Source organism: Thunnus thynnus, chromosome 23 (assembly GCF_963924715.1).
Source record: "Thunnus thynnus chromosome 23, fThuThy2.1, whole genome shotgun sequence".
Classification (NCBI taxonomy): Eukaryota; Metazoa; Chordata; class Actinopteri; order Scombriformes; family Scombridae; genus Thunnus; species Thunnus thynnus.
In genome coordinates, this window is record NC_089539.1 from 13,542,171 (window position 1) to 13,560,268 (window position 18,098).

General features: G+C 38.1%; 1 long non-coding RNA gene across 1 annotated transcript in view; it reads left to right on the top strand.

Moving 5' to 3' along the window:
• Positions 1 to 18,098, top strand: part of LOC137176091 (uncharacterized) — a 49,684-nt gene that overhangs the window by 3,426 nt on the left and 28,160 nt on the right. Inside the window, exon 2 of the long non-coding RNA XR_010925801.1 lies at positions 5,641 to 5,713. This is a non-coding gene — a long non-coding RNA (uncharacterized lncRNA). The remainder of the gene's footprint in view (positions 1 to 5,640; positions 5,714 to 18,098) is intronic.

An 18,098-nucleotide genomic window follows, 5' to 3' on the forward strand; every position in this document is an offset into this window, starting at 1 on the left:
GTCAGATGCCTGAAGGTGATACTGTTTGTCTCCCACAAAGTAATGCATGTGTGTCTTATTTCAGGTTGGTTGCTTGAATGTCGCTAGTTTGTTTCTCTTATATTATCTACATCAACAAGCATCTCCCCCGCAGCTATAGTTTGTAAAATAAATAAATAACTAATACAAGCAAAAGGTGACATTTAGGATTTCACCACCCAACAGATCCAACTGAAAGTGAAGAATACAGTGTAATGTTTTTCGGGGTGGTATGTCATTTTAGCCCATTCCTGCTGTCAACAGGCATGCAAACAGACAGTGGAAGGAGGACAAGTACAGCGGCAAGCAGGCAGGCAGGGAGGGGGAGACTGATGCAACAGGAAGGCCGTCTACAGTACGTGGGCGACTGTGCCTCCATCTTGACTCTGGCTCGTAAATCAAGCCTCCCCTCCGGGGGCCTATCTTCCATTCTCAGACCTTCACAACAGCTTGTTCTCCAGCCTGTGACGAGAAGGGCTGTTGTCACAGCAGCTATCGATCGTGTGGGATGAGTTTGTCGGACCGGGGGATTTCACCCATCTGAGCGTGGTCACTGAAGTGTCCCGTCCCGTCTCTGTGCCTGTCTGTGGGCTACATGTTCTGTCTAGTGCCAAGTCACTGCTACTGTCAGCACCATCTCATATAGTTTCAGTCCAAAATAAGATCTTTGTGGCTTGAAATAAGTGATTTTCAGTCTAGGAAGGAGGCTGCAGGCTATAGACTGGCTCTTTTAAATGTAATGACTTGTGTCTGTTGGTCCTGTCGACACATCCTGAGTGTTTCCTGCTTTTCATTCAGTGCATGCTGCCATTAGTAAGGTCATGGTGAACATTTCAAGTAGTTTGACATTTTTGGAAATATGCTTGTTGGCTTTTGGCCAGCAGCTGGTTAGCTTAACTTAGCACAGTGGTTCTCAAAGTGAGGTCTGGGGACTCCCAGGGGTCCTTGAGGGGGTTCCAGGGGGTCCCCCAGCAAAAAGTGGGTGTCATACACTTTCTGTAATAAAACATCTAAAAGCAAAAATCTTATCAGATGGGTGTCCATGGTCTAATTTGTGTCAGTTTAGGGGTCCTTGATGTGAAAAAGAACCACTGACTTAGAAGACGACTGGAAACAGAGGGACAGCTAGTCTGAACTCTGTCCAAAGATAACAATCCGCCTATCAGCACACCTAAAGCTCACTGATTAACACTTTATATCTTGGAAAACTGTGTGAAAATGATATTGCACAGGTTTACTGGGGGGTTATGTGACAGATTATTTTTTGGTGGGAACATTTGCCAGATAACCAGTGGAGACTTCTGCAATTTGTTTTTACACATCAGTTTTCGATTTAACAAACTTTTTGACATGTTAATTTGTAACTTTAGAGCTGCTAGTCTAGCTGTTCTCCTTTCTTTCCAGTCCTAATGCTAAGCTAAGCTAACCAGCTACTGGCTGTAGCTTCATATCGACGACAGATATGATGGTGGTATCTTCTCACCTAACTATCGACAAGAAAGCCAATAAACGTATTTGCCAAAATGTTCAAAAATTCCTTTTGATATTTAATATTAAAGATCTGAACTGAATATTTTAGTGATCTTAGGATCTCTAATGTCTGATGTCAGAAAAACTTGCACAGAAGACATTTCAACCAATTTAAACACAGTGCAGTTTAGTCAAAACTGAATATTTTTGACATATGTGATTATTAAGAATGGCATGAAAATAGCAATGAGGACAAATGTAAAAAAAACAAAACAGTACCTTGCACCCTTTTAAAAACCACACCTACAATATGTTTTGGGGAAACAAGCTTATTAATCATTTAAAATTATTCACTAAGACTATTTGTAGATTAAACTCTCTGGGTCCAGTGTTTACTATGCTACAATGAATAATGCATTTCCGATGATGTTCAGATAGCATGTACCAGAATATGTTTACACAGTGTGCTAAAACATTAGCGTGTATGAAAGTAAACCCAATGCAAAGAGGCGAAAATTTGAATAATTCTCATTATTTGCAGATTCTTTGATCCGTTTGACCAATGAAGCAAGCAAAGAACACAATGAAAGGGTGATGTAATTCACAGACCTCGCTGCTACAACATCATGGAAGCTACTATGTGTTACAGATGCGTTAATTTCTTGGTGGGACTGTTGCTGGTGCATTTATACATGACTACACAGGCAATATAGTTTAATGAGAAACTAAAATTAAATCAAATGCAAATTTAATTTTTGATAGTGGCTCTAAAAAAAAAAAAAAAAAAAAAAAAAAGTTTAACCCTGCACGGTAATGGATTTCCGATATTCTCAGCAAAGTCAGACTACTTTAAAACCAAGCGCTTAAATTATTCACCAGCGCTCACTCCACCCTTTAAAAGCCAATTAGGTGAACGTTTCATGGAAATCAGGGACAGTATTTGATCTCCTGATGTCATTCTGAATTCAAGAGGGAATAAATTATACAAATTTGACAGTTCCAAAATTAAAGACCTCATCCATCTGACACTCCTGTCAGGTGAATACTTAACAAGATAAAATCCACAATTACGCGAGTCTATTATTATTATTTTTAATTTATTTATCTCTGGATTATTTGACACATGCATGCACACACACATTCTTCTGTTTCATTTTCATGCAGTTCCAGCAAAAAACAAGAACACTTTTAAATTATATCTGATTTAATAGACAATAATTACAAACTGTCTGATTCAAAAATATCTTTTACATGGCAACCAAAGCTCCTTTCCTTTAATAATGTATGAGACAGAGAGGGATTTCATGTCAACAGTCTGAGAAGTGGTATATAAATGAAAATGTATTGAAAATGATAATAGCGGTAATATTGCGCCACCATGTCACCAGTGCCTCTACGTTCTTTGTCCTCCGGCAGTTTCAAAGCATTTCTTCATCTTGTTTCCTCACCCTGAAAGCCTAGTTTGTGAAACTCAACCAGCGCTGCACACAAGAGCACTCCCACTCAACTTCCCAGCCTGCTGAGAGCACTTGAAAGCAATTTTCTTTTAATCAAGTTCACTATAAAGGCCCCTCTGATGCCAGCCTCAGCAACACTACCATTCTGTTTTTTCAGCTCCATCTCTTTCTACTGTACATCATATTGATTTCCTCATGAGCTGTATGAAATACTGTTTACTGACATAATGAGAATTCTCTTGGAGTTTATTGCTTTTTCAGGACAGTTACAAATATAGGTGTGCTCTTAAGTGAAGGTCTCATTTTTCAAATATCTACATCTGATGTAGAGTAACAAACATTTTTTAAACTTTACAACACAGCCAGTGTTACTGCACTGCGGGTCCACGACCCCTACTGTGTAGGAACTTAGTAACATTTTGTGATTGCCAGATGGTTTTCTATTTGCTAAGAAATGTAGAAAATTGTGAGTTCTTAATATAAATCTGAAAAATAACCAACAAAATACTTTTTTATTGTCAGATAAGTGGAGTAAAAAGTACAATATTTGCTGAAATGTAGTGGAGTAGAAGTATAAAGTAGTATAAAATCAAAACACTCACATAAACGTACTTCCAAATTGTGCTCAAGTAAATGTACTCAGTTACTTTCCATCAGTACTTGTCCTTTTGAAGACAGGTGGGATTTGTAGTTTTGTTGTTTTTTTTTTTGTAAGCCCAGCACAGTATGAGCTCACCTCATGTCCTGCCATCCATTCCTCATGTCCTCAGGCAAATAAGTTTCTGCTGTATTATATTAGTGAAGAACATATTTTATAACCACTTAACAGTCGCTGACCTTGAGAGTGATGCTCTGAAGTGCATATGAATGTTGCCCTGCTGCGTTGTTAATTCAGTGAGAGTTTAAACAAGAGCACCTTGTTTGATATGTTGTGATTATAGAGGCGTATAGGCCTGTACACTGCTGCGGTGAGGCTTCAAATGATGGTAAATATTCAATAATTTTTCAAGTCAATTCAGCCGGATATGTGTTAATGACAGTATCAAACTGAGTTAAAATAAAAACCTTGTAACAGCAAACAAGAAAACATGTTGTCTATCACAAATATTGCGTTCACCATTCGGCCAATCAATAACAAGATGCATCATCTCCGAGAGTTTTGAAAGTTATGGATTTCAAAGGTTTTGAATTTCAACATTCAATTCTAGCGTCCCCTAGTTGGTAAATTAGTCTAATTTTCTAAACTCTAAAACACTGTCTAATGTGTCATCAGTTTTTCCCCTGGAGGCCTCAAGGTTTAAGGCACAGACCATGAATTGCGGCGTCCCTGGTTCACGTCTTGCCAGGAATCTTTGTTGCATGTCATTTGCCATCTCTCTCTCTCTCGTCATTTCTCTCTCTTCGAATGCCCAAAAATGAAAAAAAAGTTGACCTTCATAAGAGCAGATTGAAAAGTTTGTATAAAGTCAGTTGTTGTTGTTTTTTTTTTTTTTTATAAAACTACAGTACAAAGATGCATAATTGTAGTCAAAAATAGACTAATAGCACTTTCAAATATACAGTATCAGCTGGATGACTGGACATATTTCTGTCTCAAAATTAATTAATGTTCATATAATTTACACATAGGATGGTAGTTGTATAAAGCGCATCTTGAATTCCATGTGTGGTCGTGTTTAGGCAACAATAGCACTTAAGGTTAAGATCAGGGAAAGATTGTAGTTTTGGTTAAAAGTTAATAAAGTCGTCATGTTTGGTGCGTCAAGTCAATTTTGATTTTTTCATTATCTAACAAAAACCACAATCTATCCCAAACCTTAAGTGATGTGAGTGCCTGAACATAACTAAAAGGAAAAGTTTGTAAGGAAAACAAATGAAATATGTTGTCATTGAACATTTTGCAGAAACATTCCTTATCAACATTTTGCAATTTTATAGATATCGTACGTCCCTTAAAAAAACATTTTCTTCTTACGTTGATAAAAAATATAATTCAGGGAAATGACATTTCATTCAACATGTATTTCCTGTTGCAAAATAGTTGTATATTAACATAAAGTCTCTGAGATATTGTTGTTCACAGTGGTGGTTTGAGTAAATGATCTGAAGCTTAACAAAAGCTTCACAGGGAAGTTTTTTTTGTTGTTTTTAAAATGGGCATTTACATATGAATTTTATATTTTGGAAAACATGTAGAAACTATTTTAAAAGAAAGAAATATAAAAGAAATTTTGATATATGGATGTCATAGTGATAATTATTATTATTTATGTGCTTTTGTGCATTTATAGATTATCTTTGTCAGACCCTGTACATTGTGGTTCATGGTATGTTTGCTATTATTTGGATGGTTCAGCACATATGTAATTCCCTTATAAGCCAGAATAGACATTGGGTATGTACTTGTGTATGTGGTATGATATGTCCATAACAAAGACCAAAAAATATCAGCTGAAATACTGGATATAACTGAAGCCTAACCGATAGTCTTGATGCTCTTTCATTGCAGGAGGCACAAATGTTTCTTTGAACTCTGAAGATCATTTCCTGAAAATGTTTGAACTGAAACTGCTGCCTTGCAAAGTACTTCTGTCTCTGGGCTAAAAACATAATGTCATCATTTAGTTTTACTGGAATGAGACGGATGTTATTACGGCACTGAATTTTCTTGCAATTTTGTTCATCTGATCGTCAGGTCAAGAGGATATGATGTGCCGTGAAGACTGACCTGAAAACCTGTCAGAAGACTGATTGTCCTCAGCACACAGGTGAGCCTCACTGCTCTTACCGTCTACTCTCAAAGATTAATAACAAATATCCTTGAAATGATGGATGGCAGCCAAAAGTTTAGACCAGCCATTATGAAGTGTGAGCAGTATTTGATGTGGCGGGAATGACAAGAAGAGTGATCCCTTACTGTATTTATGATGTTTTCTAGCTAGAGTGTCCTGGTCCTGTATTCATTACCTCCTAGATTCAAGGTTTCAACTCAATACTTATACAGGAGCGAAAACATGCATTTACTATTCATTATCTGTATGTAGGGAAATAATAGAGTCTAGGGAAAGATGGGAGATTGAAGATCAATACTCCAAAACTGTAATTCCCATCATTTAGCCTTGACTGGACCTTTTCTTTCTATGAATTTTAAAGTGGTACACATGTAACCATCAGAGAAGCTGCACATTTCACGTCCTTTTTTAAATTCCCCTGCTGCTGCATTGATCCCCAAGAGGAAAACCTGAAGTGCCCGTGTATGATTGAAGCCTTGTAGACAGATTTCTACACTGAGAGCTTCAGCGATGTAGAAGCAAAGCGACTTCTGCAATAAAGGCTCATGCAGCCGTTAAAATGCAGCCTTTCACAAATGACACATTTACATTGAAAGCGTCAAATGAAATGAACAAAGATTCAACCAAACAGTATTTTAAACGTAAGAAATGACTCCATTTTAGATGTAATGGTTTTTTTTCACAAAAAAGTTCAATTACCTTATTGAAATGCTTACAATCACTTACACTCCTTCCTCATCAGACAATCCAGAATCTATGAATATGCAAATATTTTTCACACAAAATGTCTCCTACTTCACTTTAAAATCCTTTCTCAGTGTTTATGCACTGGAAGCTACAAGTTTCCACATCACACTTGTTGATGTTGAATACCGGACAACGATTGGCTCCAAACTAGTTGTGATGTCACAAATTATGCTCGTATGTACATGCCTTAAAATCAGATTTTCGGTGAGCACAGAGAAACTTTTCATTTTCAACAGATGAATGTGAAAACAGTCTTCTAGTGTCAAAAACAAATCCATAAAATCCTATAACTACATGATATATATGTGTATATATATATTTACATAAAAAGATTATATATAAAATTGTAAAACCTGCAATTGCAAAGTAATATATAATCTATTAACCAGAAGGTAATAGTTTAAGCAGAACTTTTGCCACATAGATCACGTATGGAAATTACTTTCTACCAAGCTGCCTTTATGTCTTAATGAAATTCCAAAAAAGAAGCACTTTAAATCGTCAGCACAAATAGTACTTTAAGCAATAAAAAGTAGGAATGAATAAAGCCCTGAAATATCTTTAAATTGGATATCAAAGGTCATTCCCTGAGCAGCAAGACTGTGTGAAAATGTGAATGTAAGTGAAAACAGAATAAAAGCTTAGCCATCTGTTAGTGGAGCTCCAGACGATAATAGGTGCATTTCCTTGACTTTTCCTATTTCCAGCTCCTATCTTCAATTTCTATTTTCTGCGGCCCCGTTTGTTTTCTGCAGCACTGCAAAAAATAAGGTGATTACTTTTAAGTATCTGTTTGCATCTACCTGTTGTAATGATGATGATACCCTGAGCTTGAGTTGTACCGCAGAGTTCACCTTCCAATCTGTGCTAATGAGAAGGTTCCTGCGTCCACATGTTGCCGTTTAAGTCACAGAAACCTGCATAGCGGCTATAAATGCAATCACTGTGTGTATTCAGGCAGCATATAGTATATCTGCAGCTATATAGAGGCACAGTATAGCAGTGTCCAGCAGTGCACTGAGCCATTTACCCTCAGGTAGTTAAACAGGAAAGGATGTGAGAGAAATATGTTATTTGCATTACAGAACATGGGTTTAAATCCTGTGTTTTGGCACAGTTTTAATGATAGTACCCTCGCTAAGCTCAGGTTGCATCGTATCAGCGCTGACCCTTGTGGGCTGAATTCTGGTGACGCCTTCCAATCTGTGTTAATGAGATGACTCCACTCTGTCTACGGGTCACGGTGATATTTACAGAAACCGTTGTAGCGACAGAGATCCACGCCTCCCTGTGGCGCTCCCTCGCCTCATTTGCATAGCTTTCAGACTTCCCTTTCTCGCTCTCTCTCTTTCACCGCTCTCGCTGTGCATCCTCCATGATCGACAGGCTCCTTCGCACTTCTCTTCAGTTTGTGTCGCACATGTTAATTGAAGTCTCTAATTAGCTTTCCTCCACTAAAAGGCCGCATTAAATCAGAGTTGGAATGGCAAATGATTCCTGGCATTAGCATAATTGTGTTTTTGAAGTGTAAAGATTTGGGCATTAGGGATGCTAGCACGCGTTTTTGTTACAGTGATTTGTTGTGTTTGGGGGCTCAGGGCCCAAGGGGCCACTGGAGGTTGGCTGGGTGGGTTGAGGGGCCCCAGGATCCTACAGGGGCCAAACACTAATGAGGCCTGCTCCTCTCTGATGGAGCAGATACAGGAAAAACAAACCTGTGATGTGGTACCCTCAGGTGGTCCTGAGAGCCTGCCAGAGCGGAACAAGACACTGGTGGAATGTGTGTGCGTGCATGTGTGTTTGTGTGTGTGTGTGTGTGTGTGTGTGTGTGTGTGTGTGTGTGTGTGTGTGTGTGTGTGTGTGTGTGGTGTCAAACTCAGCAGTAATGTGAAGAGACAAAAAGGAGATGATGTTATTATCTTTATTATTAGTACAGTGATTAGGTGTACCCTGGCTATTGCCCAACGCATGCTGGGATTGGCTTAAGGCCCCAGTGACACTGAACAGAATTAACAGATTTGGGAAATGTATGAACTGATGAAAAAGTCTCTTTAGACAAAACATAATGATGAATCTGTATATTTTCACATCGGACCTTATGAAAAAAATGCAGTAAAACATGTTATTAGACTTTAAATGACATGTACATGTACTTAAAGACTTTTAAGCTCTTTAATGATGACTTTTTCCTTGTAATATTATAATATTAATATCAAACGTTTACTAGTGTTGCATTTGACTCATACAGGACTTGAGAACCTGACTGGTTGTTACACTGCTCCAAATTTTTATTTAAAATGTAATAAAATGATGAAAACAATGTTGTTACACCTCTGCATGTGTTTCCCAATTTGCTGCAATCGGCAATTACCAGGCAGCACACACTTGTTTATTGACGAATGCCAAGTTATCACATAGAACAGTGGTTCTCAAAGTGGGATCCAGCACACCCAGGGGTCCTTGGGGTGGTTCCAGGGGGTCCCCAGCAAAAATGTGAATAATTTATTTACACTATAATCCCATCCTTAAGTAACACAATGACAGAATGTTTGACTATTTTGGTCATGGGTGTCATACAGTTTCTGAAAAAGTTTAAGAACCACTGACATAGAGCTTTAAAGCCCTGCATTCAAACCAGGAATAAAAAGGTGGGGTAAAATGACTTAATTCATCAGGAAGAGCAGATTTTAAGGTTTTGACAGTATATTCAAAAACAGTCAAAATGTATTGACAGAAAGGAAGTGTTTGTGTCACTTTCTATCTATTGGGCATATTTACTGGCATGTTCCCTCTTACTGGAACACACTTAGGCGTATATGCACAAATGAGATGTTTGCAGGTTTTTATACTTGTACAGATTTTGAAGATAACATTGACTCATTTTCCATTTTGAACCTGCATCCCACGATGAGTTGCATCCAACAATGAACCTGTTTGACACTCAGGCCCGCACTTTGTTGAAAATTTTGAAAGTGTGAGTGCTGGATCCTCTGCAAACTTCTAGTCTAATATAAGAGTATACATATCATAATCAAGCAAAGATGTCTTTATTGGCATCCTATGTGTCCCCAGCAGCTATATTGGGATGTTACCGTCCAGGTAGAGTAATGATTTCAGAATCAACTTCCTTGTTAGTGTTGGTGAATACACAGACTCATGCCGCAGGTCATGTCCTCTATTATGGTGTGCTATACCTGGACTTACTGGTGATTAGCGCTGTGCACATCCTCAGCTATCAAACATGACGGAAGCTGTCACCATCCCATGAATCGTGCCGCAGGGGATAGACATGATGTACTTTTCAGGAACTTCCTCTGGGTAAACCTGCTCACTGACTACTGTGGCTAAATTATTCAGGTTGAACTTGTCTTCCCAAAGGCACAGTGGTGGAGCAGTGACAGTTTGGGGGGGCTATGTGATAGCTGAGAGTGTTGTCATATGAGTTATTATTGAACCAGCCAGATATACCACAATGTAGCAGATTCCCGCTCCGGCCTTGAATCTGCTCCAGGCATGAAAACCCATTAAGATGCATTGGAGGAAGGAAAGGGAGTCGGAAAAATGATGTAAGAAGGAAGACGCTGCAGAGAGAATTATCATTATTTCTACACAAGGCCCTTTTTTTTTAATTTGATGTATTCTAATTAAATGATTTTTGTGTCAGCAGTCAAATAATTTCTGTTTCTTTAAAACACCACAGCTGATTACTTAAGGACACGCTGTCATGTTCCTGAGGTGAAGGATGAAATTATGCAGGGATGATTTTCTAATGGCACAAAAACATCCTGCACAGTAATGTGCGTTTTAACACGTGAGAGAGAGCAAGAACACACAAATTAAATAGAGAAAGGAGAGAAACAGAAATATAGAGACTGCAAGCAGCGCCAGACTATGTTTGGAAGTCTAACATTCATTATGTCTGTTTCACTGCTGCTTGTATCCAGAACGCAGTAGGAGATCTCAGCCAGCCAGCAGAGCAACCAAGGGCATTGCCAGAGGCTTACAACAAAAAGACATTTCATGCTATGTGACCTGCATGGGACTTTTTTGTCTCTCAAAGTTTTGCCAAGTTTATATAGCTCGTCTGCCAAAAGGATATATATTCCTGTAGTACGAGCTGTGTTGTTGTTGTTGTTGTTGTTGTTGGCCGCTGTGCTCACTCGGTTACGCTTGTTGCTTCTGCGCTGATTGCAGATCAAACGTGTGTCAACAGGTGTAAAGTTATGAGCTTTACTACAGTTCTAATGAGCGGCTGAGGTCTGGAGTAATTTTAGAAAAGCCAAGAGGTGCCGTTTAGTGTTCTGCAACGAATGAAATGACTGCAAGTTCAACTGAATAATTGCTTTTGTAAACAACAGTAATATACCATTTTGTCACAAAAGGAAGAACAGCTGCATGCAGTTGGCAAAGCACACGCCATGTAATTATAATGTTCCTGGTTTGAATGTGGCCCTCTTTCTCATTCTCTATCCTGTATTATCCTTTTTTTTTTAGTCTGAGCAATTATGTAACTACAGTATTGTCAAAGCAGATTGTAAAAAAGACAGCTGGAATTCATTAAACCACACAGTCTACTATTATACAGTTTAGGCTTTGCAACCTATTTACACAACCGTTATGAAAAGATTGCTTCACATTTTAATTTTGATAAATTGGTTTCAAAACAGTCAAGCTTGGAGTCTTACTGCCTGGAAAACAACCATGCTCAATAGCACTTCTATCAGTAGATCTGAGTTGTATTAATAAATATTGATAAATTAGAGGGTAAGACCAGTAGACCAAGACCAAGAGGCTACTTAATACAAAATATATCAGAAGTTCATGGATTGCCATGAAATTTGGTACATATATCCAAGCTTCCCAGATGAGATATTCTACTGACCTTGGTGATACCTCTAGCGTCGTCATCAGATTGATACTTCTTCTACTTCTACTTGGATTATAACTAAATTCTGCAAATCCCTGCAAAACTAATGACAGTCCCATCAGCCTCAGCTGTACTTCGTATTTAGTGCTAATTAACCATTGCTATTGTAGCTATATGCTCACAATTGAAAAAAAAGAGAAAGTTTTGATCTGATGATGCTAGATATATCCTTGACAGATATTTCAACCTGGAACAAAATGGTCCATCAACAGACAGACAACTGCCAATCAAGCCACACTGCTAGCATGGCTAAAAAATAATTCTGGCAATAATTCTTGTGGCTTTGGAGGCTCAAAGGGTGTCAGCAGGGCAAGATACTCAATTTTAGTATTTTTTAAACAGTATATATACATTAGATTTGCTATAAAAATGCTTCCATATGCTCTTCTTGCTCTGTGACAGACAGGTAGTGGTTAAAATACAAGTGCTGCAGTCACAGATCTGTGTTTCAACATTAGATGATTAGGATTTCAATGAACCATGATGTGCTTACAGGTGTGCGTTTATTAGCCATATTATAACAGCCTCAAAAACGACTCAGCTAACCAGAACCGAGGACGGAAGCAATCTGTTCAGTCACCACAGAGGACAAAAATGTTGAATTTATAACTTCAGACATCACAACTTCTTCCTGGTTTTGTAAGAGATTTAATCTACACAACAAAAGAGAAAACTCATTACCCGAAGTTCACCATATGGGTCATATCTGTTTAAAAATGATCATTTTACCAATCAAGGACTACTGGCCTTTAAAGGTGCTCTCATTTATTTTGTCTCACTAATTCTATATTGAAAGACATATTTCTGTGGTTAACAAATGTGCTGTTAATACAGTCCTAAAGGATGAAAAAATAACATGCAAATATTTGACAGTGAAGTGTGCGTTTTCCCTTTTAAGCGACAGACAAGCTAGACGGAAACAAGCCAATGACAAGATGACAGGAGCAAGAATAAACTGATATTTTCGTTTAAGATAGGCGGGGGGGGGGGGATGGGGCTCCAAATATCACGACAAAAATATGACAGGTAAATACACACACATGCACAGGGACACACATACACACACACAGGGACACACATACACACACACAAACCCTCTGCAGCCCTGATTGAGTGTAAGTGTCTGCATTGGCGGTCAAGGTCAGCTGATAATGGGAGAGATTGAGGACAGGGTGAGGCGGCGGGGGGGTCGACAGCAGTCTCAGGTAATGAGATTTACGACCCTGAGCTCTCACTGCAACCCCCTCCCCACCCCACACCCCTCCTCGTCCCCCCACACACCCACCCCTCGGCTAACATGATTTATAGATCTAATAGACGTCAGCGCTCCCGCCTAAGATAGAGGCTTCACATTATCACTGAGGTAAAGTCATCCGTTCAACACGGCAAGAATACAGAGACAACTCTAGCAAGATGCCCCTGTGTGTGTGTGTGTGTGTGTGTGTGTGTGTGTGTGTGTGTGAGAGATACTGATGCCTCAGTACATGCCACAATGGTATTGGTGTGTATGTGTTGGCATTACAGATAATATTATTGAGATTTTATACACTATTTTGTTCCAGTGTTGGAAAAAGCACTTTTAAAAGTATATTAATACAACTAATACAGAAAACTACTGAACTTTAAAGCTGTACTAATCAATATTTTTTTATTAACAGTGGTGTAAGGGTTAGCCGAGTGGTGGAGGAAGGACACATAGAGGCAGAAGTAATCTTCACCGGCTTTATGTTTATTTTTAGAAGACACAAGATAAACAAAAGCACTTCAGACGCCCTCGCCGCCCACAAAGCTGGTCTTAGTCTGAGATGGTGAAAAAACTATTTATGAAAATGAAAAACAAAAACAAAAAAACGTATCCAAAGAGATTAAATTAAATTAAGTGAATCTAATTTAATTAACCTTTTCAATCAAAAACAAGATGGACAATGTCTACATGTTATTCAAAGTGTCCTAACATAGGAAACATTGACAAACTTATTGTTTGGGGTACTTTAAAAGACTAATTCCCAAAACAACCAATAATCACCCTGTGTCCTCCAACCCAGCTGGCACAATCTGGGTTCCCCCTACTATAAAGCCCTTTGGAGCCTCCCATTTCCTGTTTGGCAGTTTGGATTTGAAGTGGAGCACATGGAGAACAAAAAAACATTTGTGTACTGAAACATAAACAAATGTAGCATAGAGACCTGACTACAATGATAATAAGAGTGGTGTAATGGTAAGTTAGCCTAACTACCCACTTAGAGCAAACTCTATAATGCCGGCTTGATAGAATAAACTCAACCGTTTGACCATGTAGTGTATGTTTGGCCAGAGTGCAGCCTGCTCTCTAGAGGGCACGGCTAGCACTGTGATCAATAGATCAAATGACTTTGTGTGCTTGAAAGGGGTTCTAGTGACGAACCCACAGATAATTATCACCCGACTCTATAGTTCAGCTCTGCTCTTCTTCTCCTCTGCTTTAGTTCCTTTTAGCACATTGTTTTGATTTTGCAGCCCACAACTTTACATTTTAAGCTCACTCTCAAGGCTCTCATCATCTTTGTTTCCAGCTACAGCAAAAAAAACCCAAACAACTGATAAACCAACTGTGCACAGCATGCCCAGAACTAACCAGAAAACAGACAAAGTCAGTGACTAGCTGGTCAACAGGAGCAGGAAAACGACACTACTCCAAATGAAAGCTAATTTTACTCTGTGCATGCTGGATGTTATAGGCAATAATGTTTGCGAACACATTCACTGTAACTTTATATAGTAAAAATATGTCAGTGTTGTGGTTGCAAAAATATCAATTAATACAGCTTTCAAAATTAACAAATTATTAGTAATATGATTCTCAACCAAAATTCACCCAGAAGAGAATCCCATATACAAAGACATTCTCCAATAGCCACCAACCAACTTTACAAAAAAAAAATCTGAAAATTTTTTGCATTTCACTTCCACTTCATTCATTTAATTTTAAATTCTGGTTTCTGAAAATGAAAATGTCCCCACATTATGGTTTGGTGCCAGGTGTGTAATTCTGATGGGGAATACTAAGTTACTTTCATTTTAACTTAATTATTTTTGTGCCTAAAACTGTCAAAATGAATGTAAAAATATTCCACCCAGCCTTAAAAAAACATATAATATGGGTATAATTGTTGAATGTAAATTTTTCCCCAAATTTCCAGAAATATAACCAAAGACAACTGATTTAAAACACAATTCAAGATGACTGTTCTGTAAAGTAATTATGTAAATTATGTTTGACGATGATGATGATGAATTTTCAGTTCACCAACATGTTTGCGTGACAAACCACAGGATTTATCTTTGTTTCAGACCTACCAACAAACATCCTCTTAACTAAGTAGTGCACTTGTAACCAGAAGATCGTCGGTTCAATCCCTGGACCGACAGGATAAATCTGGGTGGGAAAAGTGAAAAAGCAGTGCTTTCCCCTTCCTCATTACCACCACTGAGGTGCCATTAAGCAAGACCCTTAACTCGAAACTGCTCCAGTGGAGCTGCCCAGTGTCCGGCAGATCAGACTGTGGCTGTACTGGAGGGCTTCCAGGTGTGCATGTGATCTGGGCGTTCCTGCGAAAGAGAGGCTGCCTCTCACTGAAACATCCCTGAATAAATAATGGTTAAAAAAAATACAGAATAAACTCACTCAGAGTAATATTATTTGCTTGATAAATGTAATAAATGTAAGAACTGAGAGAATAACTGATTTAAAACTGTAATTAAAAACAGATCACAGGAGCTAAAAAACAAACATAATAGGCGATTAGCTGCCACACAGAATGGGATTACTCTAACCACCCTCCACGCTCATTCTGCTAACACTCTAAACAAAATGACATTCAACTGAGACAACACACAAACGATGCTATTATTCCAGCACACTTCACAAGCCAGGCGAGGCACAGCGGCAGTAAGGATGGAAGCCATTGAACTTAGTGCTCATTACCAGTACAACCTCTCCTAGAGCAGGCAGTGAAACAACAGAGGCAACATTCAGGGTCTGTTCAGCTCTGTTTACTTAGGCTTCTGAAAAAGAAAGGAAAAAAAGAAACTCCAACAATATGGTGACAGCCAGATTGCTTCCCAATAGATGCAGCGCTAATATTTGCACTAGGCCTGCTGTACGTGTGGAAAAAGATGGTAGATTGGATTTTGAGCACATGCTTACACACATAAACACGCACAAACACCCTCTTCAGTTGTTTGTTCTTATGCAGTCTCCCATCTCGGTGTATTTTGAGAATTAAACCAATAAGCCCCCCTGCTAAGCCCAGCCTAGCAGTTATTGATGCGCTGCCTTTTTGTTGTCTGGAGTTTATTCTGTTCATATTCACTGTGTCTGCCTTTGTGCCAAGAAGCAGCTACTTTCAACAGACTGACACTGAAGGGCTCAGAGCCACAAGAGCAGCTGTGGAATCTGAGGCAGAAAATATGTTGTAGAAATCATATTAATTCTCTGATATATGTTTTGCACACCAGTATATTCTTGAATTTTTCAATTGTTTGGAAAGTCAGCACATTAATTTTTAATTTTTCTGAACTGAACATGAATAAAACACAAGATTCAAGGAACACAAGGAAATTTTCATACTGAAACATTTGAGAAAACTTTCCGATATCTGATACAACCATGTATCCAACTCCCGCAGGCATCTTACCTCTCTTCTACACCATCAGCTGTGAGCATTTGACAAGCAAAATATTTTCATAAATTAATAAAACACTCCTCTTTCTCTCAGTGTGCAGGAAAAAAGTGTGCAGCTCATTCGAATGAAAAGAAAGATTCCGAATTGCTTCTACAAGCACAGAAAATACCATTTAAAACTCAGCCTGCTTCCATATTTATCATCTAATTTTCAAATCATTAATTGTATATTACGTTTAGTCTGGATATGAGTCACATTTTTAAAATAGCAGGCCAGAATACTGTATTAGTAATGTGATTCTCAAATACGATTAATTTTCATCTGCAGAGTTGAATTTTTAAATCCTTACAGTAATAGTAGTTTAATTTTAACTTTTGTGAACAATGTGGAAGTTTCAGTCACAAATACAAACATTAGACTATAACATTAGATTATTTTGTATGATGACTAATCCTAATACCGTGGTATATATTTACACATGCTGCAAACTTCAAGTCAACAACCTTTGACCTTCATCTGAACTTTAAACACATCACACTGCTTCCAGTTGCATTGGTGCTTGTGGCTGGAAATTAAAGCATCAGTGTCTTCTTGCTGTTGAATTGTGGTGATGCAACCAACCAATCACAGCTAAACTTAAACAGACTAGCATGTTTACTGGTTTAAAATCCAACTGAAATCACATTTAATCATCCTTTTTGCAAGTTAAAAAAATGTCAAAACAAATTTCAATGTTTTTTTTAAATGTATTGTTAATAATTTTGTATTATTAGAATGAAGAAAAACGATCTCATTTGATTGACATTAGCTGGCAGGCTAATGTTGCTAACAGGGATTTTGAAGAGCAACATCCAAACGAGCATCTAACGGGTCCAAAGTGACATTTTCAGGTATGTTTACATGCGGTTTAATCCTATGCAGCTGAGCAGCTAATTAGCTATCTAGCTGACGTTAGCAGTGAATGTTTGTTTGGTGGCTTATTCAACAATCTAAGGTGCAGGACAAGATGTGTGTTCATGTTTGTAATTTAGATAAGGAGGAGACTTTAGCAGGAAAGCTAATGTGTGTTGTTGTTCAGAATCTGTTGCTCTTGTATTGTGTAGCAGGATGCTATCAGGCTCAGTGTGACTGTCTGCTCTGACTATGATGAAAAGCCGTGTTACTGCCTTATGCAAGATTTGACTTGCAGTCTCGAAATAAGGACTGCAGCTGCGTAAGAGGATGGCAATTTCATTTCATTTGGATTTAAGTCCAAAATGAGCTTCATACTCTCTTCCCTCATTTCCTGTCACATTTCATCTAAATAAAGAAAAAAATGCTAAATAAATATTTGAAAAAGAAATAAAATTTATTTTAAACATAGAATGTCCATGGTGTCCAAAGGGTTTAACGTCCCTAGCTCGAGTCCAACAAGGGACCTTTGTAGTTTTGCTATCCATCTCTCCTCTAAATTCCTGTATCAAGCTCTCTCTATCTCTAGCCATCTAATAACAGACAAAAATGATCTGAAAAATTTACCAAAAAGACAGAAATTTGTGTGAAACTGTGACGGTGGCAGTGTGTTTCAGCCACAAATGTCACACCTTATAGAAACATATGTTTCTTCACTTCTATTTTCCACAAACCATCTTAGTGCAATGCAAATTTTACTGCTATAAGGTCCTGTTAATTATGTCAGTTTTTAATTTCATTTACTTCAGTTAATCATTTGAATTTGACCGTAATATATTTTTATTTTTTAACATACCACTTTGGTTTGAATTATCTCCTTTTAGAAATTACCTTAATGGCATTTGTGCTTTATTAGATAAATCACAGTGAAAACAGGATGAAAAGATAAAAGACAGAGAAGATGTAACAACAAGAAGGTTCTGCTCTTAAGACTTTGCATTTACATAGCAGACTCCTCAGCCGGCTGAGTCACCTGAAGCGACTCCCCCTCCCTGCATACCTCTAAAATCATACTGTGACATCTCTCCCATCACATTTTAATTTATTTTATCTATGTGGGTGTATGCAGGTG